General features: G+C 35.7%; 1 protein-coding gene across 3 annotated transcripts in view; it reads right to left on the bottom strand.

Annotated features, from left to right (window-relative positions):
• Nucleotides 1-22,006, bottom strand: part of LOC128671190 (uncharacterized) — a 476,937-nt gene that overhangs the window by 395,745 nt on the left and 59,186 nt on the right. Inside the window, exon 2 of one of the 3 annotated variants that reach the window (XM_053747481.2) lies at nucleotides 16,452-16,544. The exons of the other annotated variants lie outside the window; for them this stretch is intronic. The gene's annotated coding sequence lies outside the window, so the exon portion shown is untranslated. The remainder of the gene's footprint in view (nucleotides 1-16,451; nucleotides 16,545-22,006) is intronic. 3 annotated transcript variants of the gene reach the window in all.

Below are 22,006 nucleotides of genomic sequence, written 5' to 3' on the forward strand. Positions count from 1 at the left end.
TTCATTCGTTTTTCACCAATTGATTTCTGAGTAAGTTTTCTAACCGAGCGAAGCCGGGACGGGCTGTATAATAATATGTTTTTCGAAGAGTTCTGTAGTATAATTTCATATTTATGATCAGATTATTGATGTTTATATTTAGATTTTAAACAAAAATGAAGATCTAAATTGTCAGTCATGTTGTTCTATTACCCGTCAGCTAATAAATCAAGGCTATCATCATATGTCCGTCGCCCACTACTCGCCCACCGGTGGGCAGTGAAGTGGGTGCCGGATTACTAACGATTTATTGGAACAATTGAAGAATTGCTTCTGCGAGGCGTGGACAAACAAAGACGCTTGTAATACTGTTGTAAAAGCGAAAGATCAAACACAGACTACGAATTACTATGGAGTTAGAAAACAGGAGTGTTGTGGTATACTGGTCATTGCAAACGCACTAGCGTATTAAGAAGAGCTCGCAACTACATTGACGGCAATAACTGAAAATCATTGCTTTTGTATGGTTTTTGTGCTAACGTGCAGAAAGGTCACTTAGCTATGGACTTTTTGTCTTGCTATAGCACATTATTGTACAACTGCTTATTTTATTGTAGTTATTTTTGTATAGGAAATTCTTGTCATCTCTGAATTTGTATGTAGGATTATTCCAAGAAGTAAATACATAATGTGTAATATGAATATATTGCAAAACCGTGAACCGTTTTTAAATTTCAGTTTAGCCAGCTCATTCCTTGAAATATTCTTAGTTTTAATTGAATACCGATATTTGACATTTATTTATACATAGTCATACTTGAATCTATAAACACTACAAAACTGACTCTAAGCACGTATTACAAACACTAAGGTACCAATGATGTATAGCAAGTGTTTTTTTTTTGTAAGTAGCAAAGAAATTAAGGACCAAGTCATTACATAACATAGTATTAACTATTTTAAATTGGGAAGAAAACACTCAACCACGAGACAGAGGCAGCTTTCAGGAACGGCTGTGTTTAATACTCTTCAATGAGGTAATTGACACCTAGTCAGTAGTAAAAGCTGAGCGTGACATCAGCCAACAGAACAGAGGTTCTATTGTGGAGTCGGGATAGTGTCACCGATGTCCAAGTGGCGCCTGAGTGACGCGTGTCTCACCGGTTTGACTCATTTGATTATTTATGGAGTCTTTTTGTACTAAGAAATTAACTAGCTTTATGGTCAGCGAAGTCACCATCTGACAATTAAACCCATGAATTTTGATACAGGGCGATAGAATTGGAAGTTCTCTCTATAGTTCTTGCAACTTGCGGTAGGTTTATAAACACGATAGTTTTGAACGACATTTGGATGGCTGAGTTTCCTTCAAGCAAAATTAAAATAACGGACAGAGGATAATCAGTATATAATAGAATAGAAGTAAACCCGAAAATAGTACATTAGATACCATTTATGCCACAAATTCTACGGGAGCAGAGCCTAAACAGACAGAAACTTATCGCTAAGTACAAATTAGAAACACAGATGATTAATGCAAAAATACTATAATTACAACAACAAGCTGATAGGTAGGAAGCTCAGGATTGACTCAACGGAATCATAATTGCTATATTAACTGCAACCGCAGGATATCTAGTGAATTCAATAATAAACAATGCATCACTTAAAGTACTTTACACCTTTGTAAAGTATTCGTTGTTACTCATATGAACAAAATTGATATGATTTACGCTTGTTATATTTGATGACTAAATGTTGAATAATAAATTCTTCAGTTTCATATTTAACAGCTATTCTCTTGTTCATAACATCACTTGAACCGAAATAAAAACAGAAATATTCTTAGCCATGTTGATGGATTAAATTGCCATTGCCTTCACCATTTCACTGGGTGAAAATCAACATGCATCAATTTAAGTGCAGATTTATCTGTCTGTTAGAACTACGAAGTATAAGATCCGAGACTGGTCTATGAACTGGAACATAGACCAGTCTTGCATGCGTAACATTCGAATTTAATATATGCAGGTATGAGTAAGATTCGAATTTAAGACGTAGATATAGACGACATGTGGACGTTTTGATTATTCTAACACCGGTTCAGGAATTAAAAACAGAGATGTCTCTACTTTATTCTATATATAAAGTAGGGATTCATGAAATGGCATTATTTATTTATAGCAAGGTAAACCAGACTATATTACAATAGAGTTACATGCTAACTGTCATAGGTTTTTTGGTATTATATATGTTGTTATCATTTATTTATTGTATTGTATTCGTAGGAATGGATTACATGGTATTACTTTAGATGTAATATTTGTTTAATTTTTTTAAAAATTAAATGTTTAAATGTTTCATTTATTCAAAATAAAAGGTTACAGTGAGACCTTGCTATTGCTGCTTGCTGTACTCTTACTAATATTAATCAATAATTTTAAAAGAAAACAATTTCCAAATTCATTATTCATATTAAGATTTCTCTCTATATACTCTTCAAGAGTCAGCTGGGCAAACGTCTTATCACAATTAGAATGGTTCAAAATAGCAATACATATTTTTAATGATCTTGAAAAGTGGTCACAAGTCAAAATTTCAAGAATATTTTGGAATTTGCGACATACCATTTAACTGAGAATATGTATGACAAAGGTCAAGATTTCTTTGGTTTCTACCAAACCCAAACATATACAACACTATATCATCAGAAATTAAACAAACCCACATGTGGTATTTGAATATAATATGATAAAGTAATCAATGATATCACAGATGGCGGCACCTCCGCATGAGGTGAGGGGATCTGAATCACAGGATTCACAGGCCACATGTGACCTCGATACACCGACGATGTACTAAACACTGGGAAAATTATAGAAGGTGCATAGGTAGGTCACCTATGGGAATGCGATGGAATGGATTACATTTATAATAAGCGGTTGCTGAAAAAAGTGGATTATAGAGTAAAAAATGATACAAAACAATTATTGACACAAAATTTTGAAGTTCTTTTAGTGATCAACCAATTTACAACCACTTATCACTAATTCGACTTTAACACAACGAATTCGATGTTCCACGTTCGATTTAAAAATACAATGTGTTTAGTATAATCAAGCAATAACTTTCCTAAACCCACGTCAGCTTTGAACGGCCATAGTAGAAAAATCACAATAAAAAACAAATCTTTCATAATTCAATTGTTAACACTTACACTGGCATTCTGTTGAAACATCAAGAGAATGTCTCATCTGTGACATTCCAGTAATCTGTGTTCATCGTGAGAACGGGTCGCATCTGTTGGCTCCACAGTCCGCACTCTCCTTTTATTGGCGGTGCGCACTTTTAATTACCGAGCGACATGTGTAATCAGTCACTTGCATTTATTTCTTTAAAATAAAGAATAAAAATAAATAATAAGGAGGAGCCCCTCCATATTCTTTATTTTAAATACTTTTTGCAGGTATTCAGCAACATTGGAATTGGACAGATTCTGATGAGGGGAACAAAAATCTATTTTCTAATTAAATTACTGTTTTGACTTATTTTTCTGTCAGTAAGACCAAATATTGCATCAAGCTTTAGCGGTCAATTTTGATAACTGATAAAAGTAAAGTGTGAAGTACTAATTTCTAACTAGATGTCTTAAGTCTAGTGGCCTGTATTTTAGAGATGTAAAAAAATCACAATATCGATACCAATTGACGAGGTCTTTCACACGCAATATAGTACACGTGTGCTTGTTGATGGCAGCCACTTTATCTAATTGATGGTGGAGTGGCGAGCGACGTCCGGCGCCGGCGCATAGCGTGCGAGTGTCAGTTACTTCAGTTTCAATTAAAAGTGTTCTAAGATGTGTCAATACACGCACTGCGCTACATGGTATCAGTCTGCTAATGCGAGCGATCATAAGAAGTGGTCTTTTAAATCACAGCCTCGTGCTTTTAGCAATATTAATTATATAAATTTACAGAATATACATTTCGATAAAATAACCAGCTATTACTAAATTAAAATATTTGCACCAGTTATAATATCTGCACAAATCCAATATCCAACAAATTAATACTGGAAAGTAAAAGCGTGGATATTGGTGACATTGGATTATTTTGGACCGTGTAAAATGTAATGTACCTACTTTTGGCTCTATATTTGGAAGAAAAATAATGGTAGTACTGTGATGCTGTACTGATCTCTCATGAATGATACAGATGGAAGGGAGAATAAAAGGTAGAACTAGAAAGCTACTGCGTCTCAGTAATTTTAGAGTAGTTTGGAGTAGCATTTAAATATTTAATTTTCCATGATATGTAAGAACACGTTCTTTTTGATACAACTTCATTTTCTAATGATTATGGAAGAGAATAACAATAAATAACACAAACATAGGTTGTTAGATGGTACAAACATTACAGTTTTAAATGTTTCTGAAGCTTGATTTTAATGATGACTTGTTACACGAGGAGCCGATTAACCCATTTGAGCGACCCGAGCCCAGTTAATGGACGGACCGGCACCGTGTGTTGATTGAAGTGAGTCACACACGAGTCGCGATGACACGCCACTCCATCTACGATGGACTGTAGTGCTGTGGAGAAGCAACTAAGAATGTTGAAGAAATTTGTAGTGAAGCTAATGAGGATTCATTTGCAATATTATGGTAAATTGCATTCGTCCGCTCTGTTTGCAAGGTTCCTCATCTTGATTCTTATGACATTTTGTAAGGTGAGTTAAAAATAATTTGTACATGATAAAACATGGGGAATATATCTATAGTAGAGAAGGTTGGTTGATGCGAATACTTTTATTTGTTTTTTCTACATAATCTTAGATAATTACATTTATAATAAACTTTTGTATATTTGCAATGGAAACATCAAGCGTATCTAGTCACTAGAATTAGCTTTTACAACATCTCCTCTCATTCTAAGACCGAAGAACGTTACAGAAGAACCTGGACTTTATAGCCACTGCTACAGCTCTAATCAACATCATTGTTTTTCTTGACTTTTCTGACTTATCAAAACAGTGCCAAACATTAATCACAAACAACTAGCAATCGCCGCTCCATAGCATTCGCTATGATGAGGTGGAGGACAATTAACCAGCGGGCGGGTCAACAACGGCGGCGTCGCATACCGGTCAATTCGGCCAATTGCGCGCACGCAGACGTGGGAACGCATGCTGTCTCTATTGGTAGAACACCAAAGATATGCCAAAGAGGTACGACAGACTAGACGTGACGAGACTGAGGTCGAAATATTTCAAGTCAAACTAGCACTAGAGTTTGAATGTTTATATTTATTCCAAGTCTATCAGAGCGTAGTAGTCGTTTATTGGAAAAATACGCTAATGTTATTTTTCGTTGGTGAAAAGAGGATTTACAGATTTTTTCTCATATCAATAGATTTATAGTCCTAACAATCACCAGTCTAAACCGTATCTTAATAGTAACCGTATCCGCAAATAAAAATAATTCTATATATCTTGAAATAGTTTTTGACACCATGGCTCAATGAGCGAGAAATTTTAAAATAAGTCTCATTGTGATTTTTTCAAATGGAAGTATTACTATAAGAAAAATCTGGTCACAATAAAGTATCGTAACTAAAATCATAAATATTTCTAAGCTCTGCGACACTGACTCACCTATTTGTCTCAGTTTATATTACCAGCGGTCTAATCTACGGGCTAGTCATTTCTGTTACAGTAATTATGAGTTACACGAACGCGTCATTGAAACGAATTGATGCTCTTTAACTCCTAAAATTTAGCTTTATTTAAAAATAGATAACTTCTCATTTCTTCTGTATTCTATAAGTACTTCTGAAATTAGTCAGCTAATATTAGCTGGATATATTAAATCGAGATTATTTACTAGTTGGTATACATTCTGTTTCAAACATCTAATAGAACTGATCAAATATTTTTTACTCTTTCGATTAAAGGATATAGGTAGAATGGGGTAGTCTGTTTACTTTTACAAATATAAGATCAAAAACTGTTAACCCAACACATTCCTTCTAAATAAATCCGCATCCACGATCATATTTCTTTTAAAAAAATTAGAAACCGACACTTAATTCCGACGGCGGAATGACGCTAACAAATGCGGTTATTTCTCAAACGCAGACACAAAAGAAGGCAATCCAAATTTCCGCCACGCAAATTACCTGACACCAACACTTCCATCAAAAAATGAAATTTCTCCCCTTGGGGAAAAACTGAACGAATCGCCTTACGAGAAGGCAATCTGCCAGGTATTCCAACAAATTGGCCATAATAAAATGCTCCTAATTAACGAGCGGGTTAGAATGATCATGAAATTATAGAGCTCGCGGCTCAACTCAGCATTCAAAATAAATGAGTTGGTCGAAATCAATAATTGGTTGACATAACATGACACAAAAACTCTACTACTGACCTATGTTTTTCGTGTATGTATGTAATTAATCATTATTTTAACATTTTCGTTTTACATAGCCTTGGGGGGCCACCTTTTATCGCATAAACTATTTTCTCCTATTGTTCTTTGGCATAACACAATATTTTGCCATAATAGGTCTAAGGCATAATTGATTTTTGGGATACGGGTATGGTTCAAAATGTTATGCGTAAGAACGTTATGCTTAAAAATCATTATGCCATAGTACAGTATGCTGAGTTACATTATGGCTTAATTTTTTATGCTTATATAGGTAGATAGAGACCCAACCTTGTGAACATTCCTTCACAAAGCCTTGAGAACTTGTAACTTTTTCCGTCTTAGTTGCACACGCTCTTCATAAGGAAATTCCTTACTCTAAGGGCAAGGCAAGGCAAGGAGGGACGCCGGAAAAATAATAGGAATCACCTTCTTAGACGAAAGCGATCTGCTTTAATTGTGCCGTGAGGACCCTTACAATTTGTTCCGGATTGTTCCAAAGAATGGGATATATTTTTTTAAATTGATTGTGGTGGGAATGAAAATAATGCTTTGATTTTATATTTGAACTATTAACTTGTTAGAAAATTTTCAGTTTAGATAAACTGATAGACCTACTTAAACACAAGACCTAATTTCAATAAACACTCCTATACATACATTTATATATTTTCACCATATATTAAAAAAAACATATTTTCACATTAGTTTTCTGTGGGAAAGGCAGAGATATTAGTAGATTTTGATTTAAAAATAACTTGGTTGGATCTTTCCAGAATTGATGAAGAGTTATCATCAACCGATGCATATTTCTGCGTGACACTAATAGGCAAACTTTTATCAGTCCGACGTACCTCCAGGTCCAATCTCCGGAGATACAATCTGTCTGAAGTTGGTCCACGTCCCACTTGATTTATACGCTGAGTTAATCCCACTATTTACTAGTTTTAGTGGAAGGTAAAGAGGGCCTTTTTCCACCGCCCTTCGCCCTTAGGCATCGTGGCACAACTTGAAGCGAGAGCGTCGATTTTTGTGCCAATAAAAATTATTTAATTCTTCTACTGTCATATTTACCATTATCCAGGGTACCTACGCTGCATTTTGGTAGACAGCCAAGATAGACAAGTAAGCCATGTAGTTGTATATAACTTGAAACCATATAAAGTATTCCCAATAATTATTGAGCATCTTTATGTGCTTGACCCGTATAACCCGTATACAAAACTCCTCTTTCTATATTTTAATCTATCAATGACTTACAATTTCAAGTTAAAAAAGTCGTCTTTACTCTGTTCTGACATCACTCCTTTAGTGATACATTAAATCCATGTTTATTTGGTCTTTCTTAACTTTTTCTTCACTTTGGTTTTACATAATTATCCTTATATCAAGCTCATATCCGCTACATCTTTTGACTTGCCATGAGCGGTCACTAAAGACGGTTATCAGTCAGAGCGCGTGATGTATGTCGCGCGAAGGGCCAGCAGCCCAGCACAGCCTCAGATAATTATCTGTCCTGGGCTAGCACAGTGTATAATCTGTGCTCGCGGTCATCTAGACCTACTTCCAGTCCAGCAGATAATATATGACCACTGTTTAAAGTAATTATGCTGTGGTCCTGAAACGATTCGGGGTAATCTGTCTTGCACAAACTTAGGTTTATGTCAACTTATGTTACTTGACTTAATTTCAAACTTGTTGAATATAAAATTTGTTATATTTACGGTAACGGGTTCTTTAAATGTTTTCAGATAACTCATGTAACTCTGCTCGCTCTGGTAATTCATGTAACTTTGAAGGCATCATTATGATATTGTATATCATTCTATAATAAATGTTGTCACATAAATATTTAGATTAGTCAAGAAAAGCGTTATTCGAATTATAGATGTAGAAAAACCTCGGAAATTGACTTGAAGTGTCAATAAAAGCATGTAGAAACTAAGGTTGACGCACCACATTACATATGCAATGCACTGCACTTTCCTGCAAAACAAGCGAGTAGCATACGTCGAGTCGACGACACCACTTGCAGCATACAAAACGATTCCATTTCATGTAAGAGGATAATCACCTTGAGTTTTACAAGTACAAATAGTGAAGTTTTACAGCATCTAAACACTCGATAATTTTTATATTTGATGTATTGAAAACTCTGGCACTTTATCTTGTAGGTATTGGGAGACTGGCCGGACTGGAGAGGTGAGTATGATTTGATTGCACATTGACATTGATGCAGTTTTAAAATTAATTCATTGTAATATCTTCTTAATATGCCTTTTTTTATTTATATCATACAGGATATAATTTTTCACTATTTGAATTAAAAACGCTCAAAGCTTTTACAAAAAAAAAACTCGAAAACATATTGTTACATGACAGTAAATTGCCTTCAATACTCTGTAATTGATATTACGGTCTGATGGAGTGACCAACGGTTCTGGGAAGGTACTCCGCCGAGCGTCATTAAAAGGTGAGCTGCGTTAAGCGGAGTCAATTGCTGACTCCTAGCTTCGCGTACTCACTATTTATTTCTATCACAAAAGCAATGATCAAAAACGTTTAGCATCTTATCAATAAACGAATTAAATTGTAACTTTACAGATACTTTAAAAGAGCATTGAATGTCTGTGTACTCTACAAATACAATGGTTATTTTTTAGTTTTCGTATTAGATTAGGATTTGATAATGATTTTCAAAGTATAAAACTCTAATTTTAAGAGAAGACTTTCTACAGTTATCAGCATATTAGATAAGCATACAAACAAGCAAAAATTTAAAGCAGCTAGTGGTAGTCACCATTGACTGTGCTAGAGAAGAATATACCAATTCCAAAGCTGCTCACATTTCTACCGAAACAGTCTAAGCAATCAAAATCAAACCTTTTCAAGAACATTCGAATAAATCCTTCGTGCACATTTGAGCGGGTTATTGAAGCCACTGCGGGTGCTGCGCACATTTCATCTGGATCGGACGAGCCGATATTAAGATATCAATATGTGCAATGTGCAGTGAGTGTGCGCTGTCCGCCTCGGCCGCGAACGCAATCAAATCGCAGTAAAATTGTCGACTGATAACCGAAGGGCTGGGACACATTTGGTACTGTAAACTGAGGTTTGAACACAATAAGGTTTCTATAGTTTTTGTAAATATTTTCTTCGACGTTATATGTTTAATTGTGCATAGGTGATATTAGGCAATGTTTTGCTTGAGATTTCTTCCAAATAAAAGGAAAGCTCTTAAAAATCGAGAATAGACCGATAGAATAATCTAAAAACACCATAAGCAAGATGAGTATTAGTAAGTGAAATTTATGGGAAAATTCGATTATAAAATTAAATTGGGAAAAACTTTGCACAGCTCGCTGGTAGATATGAATTTACAATGTAGACCATGGAGAGGTTCCAGGCTCGTTGTGTCCTCACCACTCAGCTGCAAGAAGTGTTCATATGTCGTCGGCGGTGATTTATCTGGCCGCACATGTGCGAGAAATGAGACGTGGCCGAGTAACGACGGACACGCAGCGCTGGCGACGTCGGTACAATTGTTGCTGTATTATCTGGCCAGCATTGTACTTGCGAAGCCAAATATAATAGCCTAATTTACGCAAAAGACAAAAATAATTAATTTACTTGATAATAAGAAATAACTCTTGGGAGATGAAAGCCATACCAACAGTAAATAATATTATTAGACAATGGTCACAGATATCTGGAGTTTCTTTTACAAATACTAATATTCTATTTACAAAATTTGTTTAAAAAAGTAATTTAAATCACACGTTCCACGTGCTTTGTGTCCAAACCTTACCTTGAACATTTTAATGATTGCGTTGTCTACACCACTGTACATTAAATACCAGTAAATGAATCGAGGAGAACTACAGAAAGAAAGTAGATGGTACATAGGTACATCAGGTCACATGGTTTATGGTCGTCAGTATGCATATTAGATGGCGGGGCGCGGCGTCTCAGGGTCGGCGTCGCTCCACGCACCACTATAAACGCACCGATATTGCGGCCTGAACATTTTATGGAGTGATGGGTATCTTAATTAAAAATGGTGACGTCACTCGAAAGGAGTGTTGTGAGGTGCTTTATGTTATATTAAGATTCTTCTTTTTATCGCGTCGATATGTATTATTTGCGACGTCCTGATGTCAAGATATATACATTTTGTTATCTAATGATATTTAGGAGCACCAGTTGTTAGTTTGTTATTATTCCTTTGATTTCTATAAGTTTGATTTACTGTAAGTATAGCGAAATAGCAATTAATGAAAATGTATTTTAATGGGGTTTAATGAAGTTGTATCGTTAGGTGACCAATACACTCAATAATATTGTACCGATAATGATATATCGTTACACAATTTTACACAAATCATAATGTAAATGACGGATGGAGAGAGGAGGTCTACTATATTTAAATGACAATGTTAATGGAAACAGTGTAAGTCATTCCATTGACCCATTGTGATCCATTCGAGACGTGGAGGGAGGGGGGGGAGTCGACAGGGAACAGGAATATTAATAATCCCGTAAACAATTACATCAACACACGGACAGGTCGACTCGGAGACGCGGGTACAGTCAGCAGAATAGTTAATTAATTTCTTAATACATTATACAAAATAATCATATACCTACATAAACTGAATTATGCATTTTCAATAGGAGTTTTCTTTAATATAAGTGTTTACTCTTCGATAGGCAGAGATTAAACCTCTTACTCACTTCACATGCTCTTATATAATATCTCAAGTCATCTCTGCAAGTATAGTGTTAGAAAGTGAAAAGATATTTAATTTCTCGGTGCAGTTAGAATATATTTTGACTTTCCAACACTAAATGTTGCTGATTGTACATGGCACAGAGGGCGACGCTCGAGGCGCGATGAGATTAATAGTCAGAGTTCTGAGCGGACGCCTCCACCTCGAGAGGTGCACGAATATCATAATCCTGAATACAAGTTTGTTTCAACTGTTTAATAGTGCGAATGGGGTATCACCCTTTTAGTAGTAGGTAAGTATATGATATTGATAGTGATATAGCTTTTTAGATTATTCACAAAATCTACGAAGGACCTCTGACAAATGTGTGAGATTTAAATTGCAGAAATATATGTATAAATTTATCTACACGTAGTGATATAGGAAATACATGTTGATTGAAGATAGTTCAATACTTAATTTTGATGTACAGTCAACAGCACATCAAGTTACCCTGCGTGAACCTCTATGGCGTAGTACCTAATAGCGGCGAGTTTGCAATGAGTTCGGTTAGGTTGATGTGCTGTTGACTGTACTTATTTTCGTGAAACAAAGTTAATATAATATAATAAAGTTATTATAATAATCAAACCAGCTGTTCGTTTTTGTAATCTGATCGTAGTATTTTTTTAATTTTCAGTATTTTATTATGGTGAATGTTAAACATGGTGGCAAAGAAAAAATGTATTTACGATCAGATTACAATACCATCAGTGACTAGAAATACAAATCAAGTGTTGAACTGACTTCACATCAGCAAGCTGCATACAGATCCCGCAATCATTCCCGTCGCTGTGGGGTTTGAACTGAAAATCATCGAAGCACTCGAAATCCAAGCGATTGCACTGCAGCACCTTGTCAGCAGCAAATTGACGTGGATTGTTGACGGCGATCTTTGTCACGCAGTCGGAGGACGCAGATATCTGTACTGCTGGAAGTGCTACATTTATTATCTAGAAACCAGAATTGAAAATCATCGAATCAACGTAAAATCTGTGCCCTATCATGTCAAAATGACGTGAAAAGAGAAAAGATTCCTATATACAAATGTCATAATTATATCGCGCTTTAAATTATTTGCAAAAATGTGCCGAATATTCAAATCAACGCTAAACCTGAAATTCCTTATCGAATAAAGGCCGTTGATTGGAATGTTCACTCCTTATCTTTAGTATAACAAACACAAAAGAATTTAAGCACTGTAACCGATAAATATGTAGATATTTATCGGATACAGTGCTTAAATTCTTTTTAAGCACTGTATCCGATATATTGAAAGGAACACTGAAAAATATTATTGGTATATTGGATACTATTTTATTACTCTTAATACTGAACTCATGTCTTCGAAGCCATTTTAATTTGAACAGAAGTACAAAATATTTTAGAATGTCAAAAACATTATTAAGGCACATCTAGTACCGACGACCAACTGCGGCAATATCGCGCCGCTGCTGTGGTGTCGATGGCCGCTGCCTAATCTCTAATTCCACCTATTATTTCGTTTGTCCGCGGTAATTGCTGATTAGTGGACACTCGTTACGCACCTACATTCATTCGCAAAATCATGCGAATCGAACATTTAAACTACCTATTGTTCTAATATGCATGGGTGGATGCATTCTGTAGGGTTTAAAATTTTGAAATCAAGTGTAATGATTACGAAAATGAATAATCAAAATCTTATATTTTCTGTTTAGACCTGGTATTTGATGAGTGTGTTACTCATCAAATACCAGGTCTAAACAGAAAATATAAGCGATTATAATGATTTATCTTGATTTGTCTATTTCACGTTATAGTTAGTATAAAAAGTCACTTAAATATAACATTTTTATCTTGTTTAGTCTCGTCAAAAATTTACTTATTTCTTCTCAACAAAAGAAACAGAAATGATTTTCGCTAACAAACCATTTCGTGCCATTACCGACCGCCACACCTCGAATGGCAATCAGGCTCGTTAGGCGATTGCCAATAAATATCATCTCTATTTTTATAGTCTCCACACATAGACTATACTGCTATATAAGTATCTACTCGTCGAAGTCTAGTTCGAATAGAAGTATTGTCAAGGCGGAAATGTTTTTAGAAGTGCGCTCAAACCAAGAAAACCGCTAAATACTAATATTAAGTAGTATTTTTAAAAGCACGTTTTTCAGCAAATTTTTAATGTAGGTATGTAGGCCCGCCAAGATGGTTAGGTAACTTCACAATAATTGAATACAGCAAAGACTTGCAAACCAAGTGTCGCCATGTCTCCTATATGTGCATTTTCGATACTAGAAATTAAGATAAAATAGTACCAAAATGTTTTCTAAATTAGGAATTGCGTCAAAAGTATTGTTTCCTCTACCACATTGCTTTCGCATAATGACAGTGGGTGAAACCAGTTAAATAATAAAGGCTCAATAATTCCCGATAAGTCCGTGCCGCCCGAGTGCGCCCACGGATAAGGTTATTTGCGGAGGATCCCAGTAATTGGTTATATCTAGAATGTTCCAGAATCATCCAGCACACCTACTCAAGTACGATATTAATTACTACATCATCCGCTAATGATGCGGATGTTTGTTCTGACTTGCAACTTTTTGGCTTGAGTATATTATATCCTTACTTTCGTTTTGTTACTTAGACACTACTGCTTGGGCCTACCAGTATAGTCAAGGGAAATTTTACTTTCCTGTGACACTACCGTTCTAATTGGCTGATTCAAGGCACATTATAAATTCTCTCCCAATGGACTAAACATACATACATAGTCAGCAGACTATGTAACAATTTCATAATTGTATGTATATATTGTAATATGTAATGTAATAATAATATGTACTGTATAAATAATAATGTGTAAAAAATTAAAATAATTTTGCCAGCTGCTGGGAGTAAATCAGTTCACTTCCATATAAAGTAAAACATATTTAAATCACAATCAATATTTATTAAAACAGATAGAAAAAGCATTCTAGATCTGTAACCCATAATATTGAAAATAACATTTGTTGACTCCCACTCGCAGCTCTATGTTGTAATCACAATAGTTCGTAGAGTGAAAATTATTGTAATTCTAGATAACATTTCACAACCCCCGTAACGTTCGCGGCTTCGCTCGTAAAATCAGTCCCCGTAATCATTGCTGCAACAATTGTATAATCGTAATCAAGTTCGTGATTACACGGTAATCGTAATACTGCCGTGAGTGGTCCCCGGGCGCGTTTTTATTAATTTAATGTTCGCCGAGAAGAGTTAATGTGTAAAGTTTAAATTGAAATTTGATCCGTGCGGTTGCTGTTCCAACGGCAAAGTCCATTGTAGGGGGTCTTTTACATTATACGGTAAAAATATAACAAGTAAAAATATAATTCGGCAAAATTATTTTTTTACAGTGCAATTACCAAACGAGCATCCCGATAAGAGTCCTATTTCTGACCTCTATTTGAATCACATAAACAATTTTTTTCTTTGCATGAAATGGAACTCCTTAATTGAAAGTAAACATCCAAAATAACTTACTACTTAATTTAGTTATATATACCTAATGAATATAAAAACACTATTTTGGATAGGTATAAGATTCATAGTTCAGTTAATATGTATATGGTATAAATTTTGAATAGGTATTCATATTCGATGCATCAAAAGTGCGTTACATAGAAACGAGAAAACTACGTCGGTTATGATTTAGTAAATATAAAGATCTAATTATTTGCATACTATCTGTAAGTGAGAACGCACCCTAACTCCACTTAATTATCCAGCCGCCTAATTTCACGTATCACAACCAATGCGCCATATTAGTAACGTGAAACCTTTGGATATCTGTTATAACTTTCATAAATGTGAATACGCACTGTGATTCGGAATTGTTCTGGCAAAACTGAAAAATAAATAAATCAAACTTTGGTATAAGTTTACATTAGACCCCATGGGTATTTTCTGACAGCTATACAAGTATACATTCACACTACGATACGACAAACAAAAGGTTTTTCTAGGATTTTGATCATGTTGTACCTAAAATATTTTTTAGACTAGTATAAAGTTTTTCAAAGTACTTTTTTTAGTAAAGGAGGAGAGGGGCCTATGTCCTGTTATTGCTGAGATGTTGGTGTAAGATGTTAGTCACAATGTCATATAGGTACCGTTCGAAGGTGCCTTAACGCCTGTTTGCGCTGCGATGCATTATAAAGTCGTTTCATTATCAGCGTACCGGGAACTCCATTAGATGTAAGGTGACATTAGAAGATAATTACAATAAACACGGCGTATTTGCAGAGCACGCGCCATTAGAAACTGTTTACAGAGTTGGTGAGAAACAACGAGGGTCTAGAAGAAAACATCTCTACATCTCTAAAGATTTACGACGAAATAAATGATTTCATTCATTTATTGATAAAGGTGAAAGTGATATTGTTGTAAGGAAGTTTATTATAATAAAGATTCTTACTCAGTTTGTATAAAATAATAAGGACCTACAAGGAAAGGTACTCTAAGGGTGCTGACTAGAGTTAAGTAAAAACGAGAGATGATAGTAGATTTTTTATTATTAAACATAGATTCGCTAGCTCTGCAAATATAGAGCAGTAGAGCACCCATGGGTTTGTCCCTTCTGCCAGATTCAGCCAGAAGCGGCATGGCCATTTCCTGGGAATACCAGCCCAAAAAATATTAGGATATTTCAAATAAAAAGTTGAACAACGGTAATTCCGAGCTGTGTGTAAGCTTACAATGTCAAACTGAAATTAAGCTTTATGATTAACAATATTAATAATCATCTCTAAAATACTGTTCATAATGTAATGAGTTAAAATTATACGAAATCTAATCAAGGTTTTTACACATTAAGAGCTATATCTCTGTACTCTCCTTGTATGGCTCCTCGAGTGCGTTACGCGTTATCTTAATTGTTTATTTGGAGGTATCATTGGAGGTATTGTTTGTTTGTTTCATTCAGATAACCCAGTTTGGGGAGCGATCAAATAGTCGTCCAAATAGAATATCGTTAATTTTAACGACTCCACTTCGACAATTGATTTGTTCACAATAATTTTCTTCAAGTTATTTCGTTGAGTTGAATAATAAAGTTTTATTATGGACATATGGATAATGAATACAGTAATTTGCACACCCATATAAACTAATCCGTTAAAATTCAAACTAATCCCTAAACACGTCACCGCATCACAAAATGGCTGCAGACGCGTGCGCACAATCGCACACATGGCCCGCGCATTACCATAATTCAATCTTGTATTGTTCGCGTCTAATGCACTTACCTGACTGCCCTTCCACCCGCATTATACCAAACGAGGGAAGCGTACTTTGTAGGGAAAACGGTGTACGGTTACCTGCGGGGGACACCACGCCATCTGCCGACAAATCGCAGATTTATTGTTGCACAGATTCACTTTTTTGCTGGCTATCAAGTTTCCATTAGCTAATTTCACATCGATCGTCCGGTGAACTCCACCGTACAATTTCAATTTGATGGATCGTTTTTATTCATTTCAAACTGTGAATACCAAACTTTTTAAATCTGATATTAACAAGAGGTACGAAAAAGTTGAGATTATCGCTACGGGAACTGTCTGGCAGAAACTCTTTGTTCCTTATGCAAATACATTTAAATGTGTTTCGGTTGTACAGTTTTGTATTAAAACATAACTCATTACAGACTGCACCTGAATCATAATGTGATAGCGACGGCGAGAAACTTTTATGCGTTGTTCCGGAAAGGAATTGTGCATTTCTGTTCAACATTTATTTAATTTTATAATGGAACTTTTAGTTGAACAACATTTTGTTTTAATTACGTCTTTTAATAAATACTATCAATTTCGGTTATAGCGCCTGTCCCCAAGTTGCACGGTTGTATTACATTACATTTATATTAATTGAATCCGTCGCAAGCGAGTGCTTCTGTCATCAATACGAGCCTCAGCACCCTCTATCTAACCTGGCCCCGCGCAATCGCCTGCACGTTCACTAAAGTGCATTCGCCATTCCGTACGTCAAACCTTGCAATTACACTCAAACCCATAAACAATCTGAATTCTCCCCTAACACTTAGAAATATAGTCCAAAAGAAATATCTTCATACGACATTTTGGAGCTATAATGAATTTAAACGATGATAACTCTTGTCTGAACACAACAGAGAGAAAACTGTTTTATTTATTCAGTTTTTGGGGTTAGTTTCGTGTGATGGCAGAAACACGGGCCGTTTAAGCTAAGAGGGTAGTTCACATGTTGGCGATGCGATTTATCAAATTTCGTACGAAGGGCACGACATGTGCCGAGACGGACAATTGCGCGGGGAGAGGGATTAAATATGGAGCGAGGTGGCTAATGGATTAGCAGATGAGGTACCTCCTGCAGAATCGCAGATGTGTCGTAATACGCATCTGATTCGATTCGCGGTGCGCGTGTAATCGCGTTCGGTTGCGGAGGACGCGTGGAATACTGTCGCAACATCTTATTAAAACTGCGATTGAATTGTTTCAGACATGTTTTCTGTTCTTACTGCATTCTTAAAATCCTAAATAGGTACAATTTGATTTTATTATTTGTCTTATTTTGCTTAAGGCTGACATTATTTATATTTTAATGTTTTTTCAGAATTACTTAATGTACCTTTATTTCTGTTAGTATGTTTATTCACTGCACTGGGGGAATATACATTCATCAAATCTAAACTATGGCAATTTCGATCGAGCTCTCCAATATATTCGTAAGTTTGAAAAATAGCTACTGTACCCAAGTTCCTTTTAAACAATTTGACATAGCATCAAGTTGGATTCCCAGTGAACACTTATATTTTTATAGATTTAACAAAACAGCTAAATTACAAAATGTATTACCTCCCTCCGATTACCTCTATCGCTTCCTGGCATGTGGCGCATCGCCGATCATATTGCGACGCCACGTGTGTCGCGGTAAATTGCTGCGTCGCCGGCCATGCCAGTACCGTGCGCATCGGCATGTGTTTGCATTGAATATGTTCTAGTAGCTGTATCCCGGGGCTTCGCTTCGGTGAGAAAATAGGCATGCAAACTACGAGTGTGCTTTATATTCTAACATATTATGTGTATCAAATTTTATCAAAATCCTTTTGACAGTTTTTGGGCTCATGCCCAAAAGGAAAAGTTCATACTTTTTCTCTAATTAACGTCTTAAACAAGAGCCCGAATATTGAAATAACGAAGGATAGATAATGCTAGTTAGGAATCAGAAATTAAAATAGATATATACACGTAGTCAACCCATTTTAAAACGAGGTGTTTTACCTAATTAAGTCGAAACTACTACTTACAAATAAATATAATTTATGTGCAAAGTAAAAGCATCTATTTAGAAACCTTCTCAGGGACTATTTCACGTCAAATTTTATATAATATAGTAGTTTCACAAAAAGCTACAAATTACGGACATTTCTGCGAACCACGACGACGACGAACGACCACTGCTGAGAAGAAATGCTGAATGAAGAAATGCATTTGCACAATGAATTTACCCAAACATGGAAAATCATAAAAAACTAACTACACGAAATTACAAATATTTACCGACAGTACCGTCTCACATAAGCAATAATCCGGTGAGTTGGCTGCAGTCGGTACGCGCTCACCTATTCACGTGGTGATGGATTGCGGCGTCGATTAGGGCCGCGCTGACCTGTTCTTTCATATCTCACTAATGGCCCGTCGACTGCCTGCCATACCTCCACAGTAACAGATAGAGTTACTAGATGTGGAAATGAATCTTGCCTGATCACAATATCATCATGATCTGTCTTTAGAACTTTTAAGATTTATTTTTCTCGGAATTCGAACTTTTGTTGCATTTTATTTCTTACTCATTATAGCGGCTCTTCTTCAGTTCTAGTGCAAAGTCTAGTATCAAAACAACGGCTAGAAGTCGAATAGGTCGCTATGGGCGAAATTGACGAATAATCAATATCACCATATCTAGTAAACAACAAGATTGCCATCTTTTCAGTTAATGAAAATCTAAAATTGAATGAAGAAACTATATGCTCTCATTGCGGGAATTGTCTTCAAGTCATATACTACAAGGCGGAAAACGTATAGCAACAAGAGGAAAATATACGTGTTCCTAAATACACAATAAATTCCTATGCAGATCACATCCAGGTGTTGCTGATCTATGTTCACCTGTCGGCCGTCAAATGTACAAGGGTCATTACTTAGCGCATCACCCTCGCAATTAATATGGGCCGAAACTGCTGAAATATCGCACGAATCAATTACCGCTGATGAAGGTGGAATGAAATTGAAGGTATTGCTTTTGTAATCAACTCACGTAGGCATTTGAAAATGAGTTACAAAGCAATAATAATTACGATATCTTTTCTAAGTCGCGAGGTTTTTAGTCACTAAAGCGAATGGATACTAAATAACATGACAGAAAACCTGCAAAATTTTATGTGGAAAACCCTTGAAAATATACATTAACATCTTGGAGCTCTATAATAATAGAGCTCCAAGTATGTTCTTCAAAATGCACGAATATACATAGAACAGTAAATCAGTTCAAGACAAGGCACGTGTAATGTTCGTGTTAGTCAGCCCCTACCTGTCCAGTGCGATCACGCTGTAATTAATCACGCCTACCACGTCCCAGCCCACGATCGTCCTCTAGTATTGCATTGAACCAGGTTAGTAAATTACCACTAAATATGAAAATAGCATAAGAATCTCACGAAATTATACAAAATGTTGCAGTACAAGAACCTAAAATTATTTTTTGCTTTGTGAAGGCGAAATATTTTAATAAACTGTCAACAATCGCATTTTATCGTAGGAGAACTACCGTAACGAAAAAGTATCAGTAGTTCTTCTACAAATTCCACCAAAGGAACTACTGTCACTTTTTGACATGGTATATTAAATATTCACTAAATTCACTTCTCCCGAGAATAAAGACAACAATAACATATTGTAACCCTCATAATGCCACAAACAAAAATGTCCAAGTTAATAATACCGAAGTATAAACTAATTTTCATTTTTGATAATACCTTATCTGAAAAAGGTGTGAATATGAGTATTGAGGTATGAGTGAGTACCTGGTCTATCGGAATGAAACAGTAATTAATCTCGCCCTCTCCCCGCAGCGACGGCGGGCGGCGTGGCGCCAGCGATTCAGGTGACCGCAGGGAGAGGTCGTTATGGATGGTGTTCACAGATTCATTATCGACTTTTAAACTATTTGCAAATTAGTTTTAAGAGTATTCCATTTTCCGTCTCAGGTCTATTTGGACTTCAGATGCACAAGTACCACCGGTCAGATTCTTTTTCTACTTTTTATAGCTATTTACGGGATGAAATTCACACTGAATATTTTCATCCAGTGAGAACCTGGAATTGAGAATTTTCTATTATTTCATAAAATTACTATCTCGCACAACAAACGAGTAAAACAAATATCAGACTGAAAAAATCTATTCCGCCAACTGCATAACAATTACAGGACACAAATACCACTTGTACATGTTAAAGTCAATGCATCTTGTTTATTAGTATACAGCTGTAATCAAACATGGACAAACGCCAGGCTTCAACTGTACTCAACAAACCTTCTAAAGGATAACCATATAGGGCTGAAACTGGGCTTTTTGTAAATGTCATCTAGCCCGGACTCTTTCTGTAATTGCTTTCTTGAGCCCCGCCAATCGCAGGGGGCCTTTTGTCATGTAAATCGAAGTAATGGAAAGGTAAATTTGTCGTACAATGCGTCGTATATTTGTAAATTGCCGTTCATTCTATTGGAAGGTGATTACAGTAATTTCGGCATTCGATCAGAAATGCCACTCGTGAGTAATGTATTACCCCAAGTGGTATGCTTTTTACACCACTGTACGTTCGCTATAACTTTTATTTCCTTTTTAGTCGTATCATACGACTTTAGTTATAATATTAGACATGTTGTGTTTCCTAAAAATATATCAAGCGGATCAATATCTTCTCCAAAGATGTATTACATTTTAGATTGTTGACTCATAATTGCTTCTAAGCAATTATGAGTCAACAATCTAAAATTATTTTTATTGTTTTTGAAACAGCACACAATTTCTAAAATGGATATCAAATTCATTAGCACCTAAAAATATGTTAGCGAAAATGCTCATTTTCTTGTTAAAATACTCGCATAAATAAAATGAATAGCAGGCACCTACCTATTTCAGGCTTAACCCGAGACGGCTATAGTTGGAAGAGCACAGTAACATTAAATAATATCAATCACAGGTACGTATTTCAGGCTTAAACCCAGACAGCTATGATTGAAAGAGATGACTATCAATAGGCCAACTTTTCAGATCAAAGCATAGACGATCCAGTGCAGATCTAACAGTCCTATCTAATTTGATATACTGCTAACACAACCAGCAGACAGCGCGGACTACATCCAACAAACGACTGGACAGATCCGAGACGATACACGAGCAATAATCCGTTTTCTTTTATCTCCAAGCCAACTTCCAACAGGCAACTTTGAAAAATCAGTCAACCACGATCTTAAATCTATAGAAATAACGTTGAAATTTGCTCGGATGAGAGATTTGAAAATGGTAGCGTTAGTCAAAGAGGTTATTACCTGAAGGACATAAAGATGCCCGGAGGACGCGAAGAGGACGCTGCTGAATAAAATGCAAATAAGTATAGTGTAGTGTGTGCCTTATCCCGCGACGTAAGTATGGAAAGTTCTGTAGTGAGGGGACGATCGTATCTTTACATCTAACTCGAGTAAATTTAAACCACTTTTTACATTATCATATTTATTACAAGATACAGTCAACACCTAAATTCTT

This window comes from Plodia interpunctella, chromosome 7 (genome assembly GCF_027563975.2).
Source record: "Plodia interpunctella isolate USDA-ARS_2022_Savannah chromosome 7, ilPloInte3.2, whole genome shotgun sequence".
NCBI classification, from domain to species: Eukaryota; Metazoa; Arthropoda; class Insecta; order Lepidoptera; family Pyralidae; genus Plodia; species Plodia interpunctella.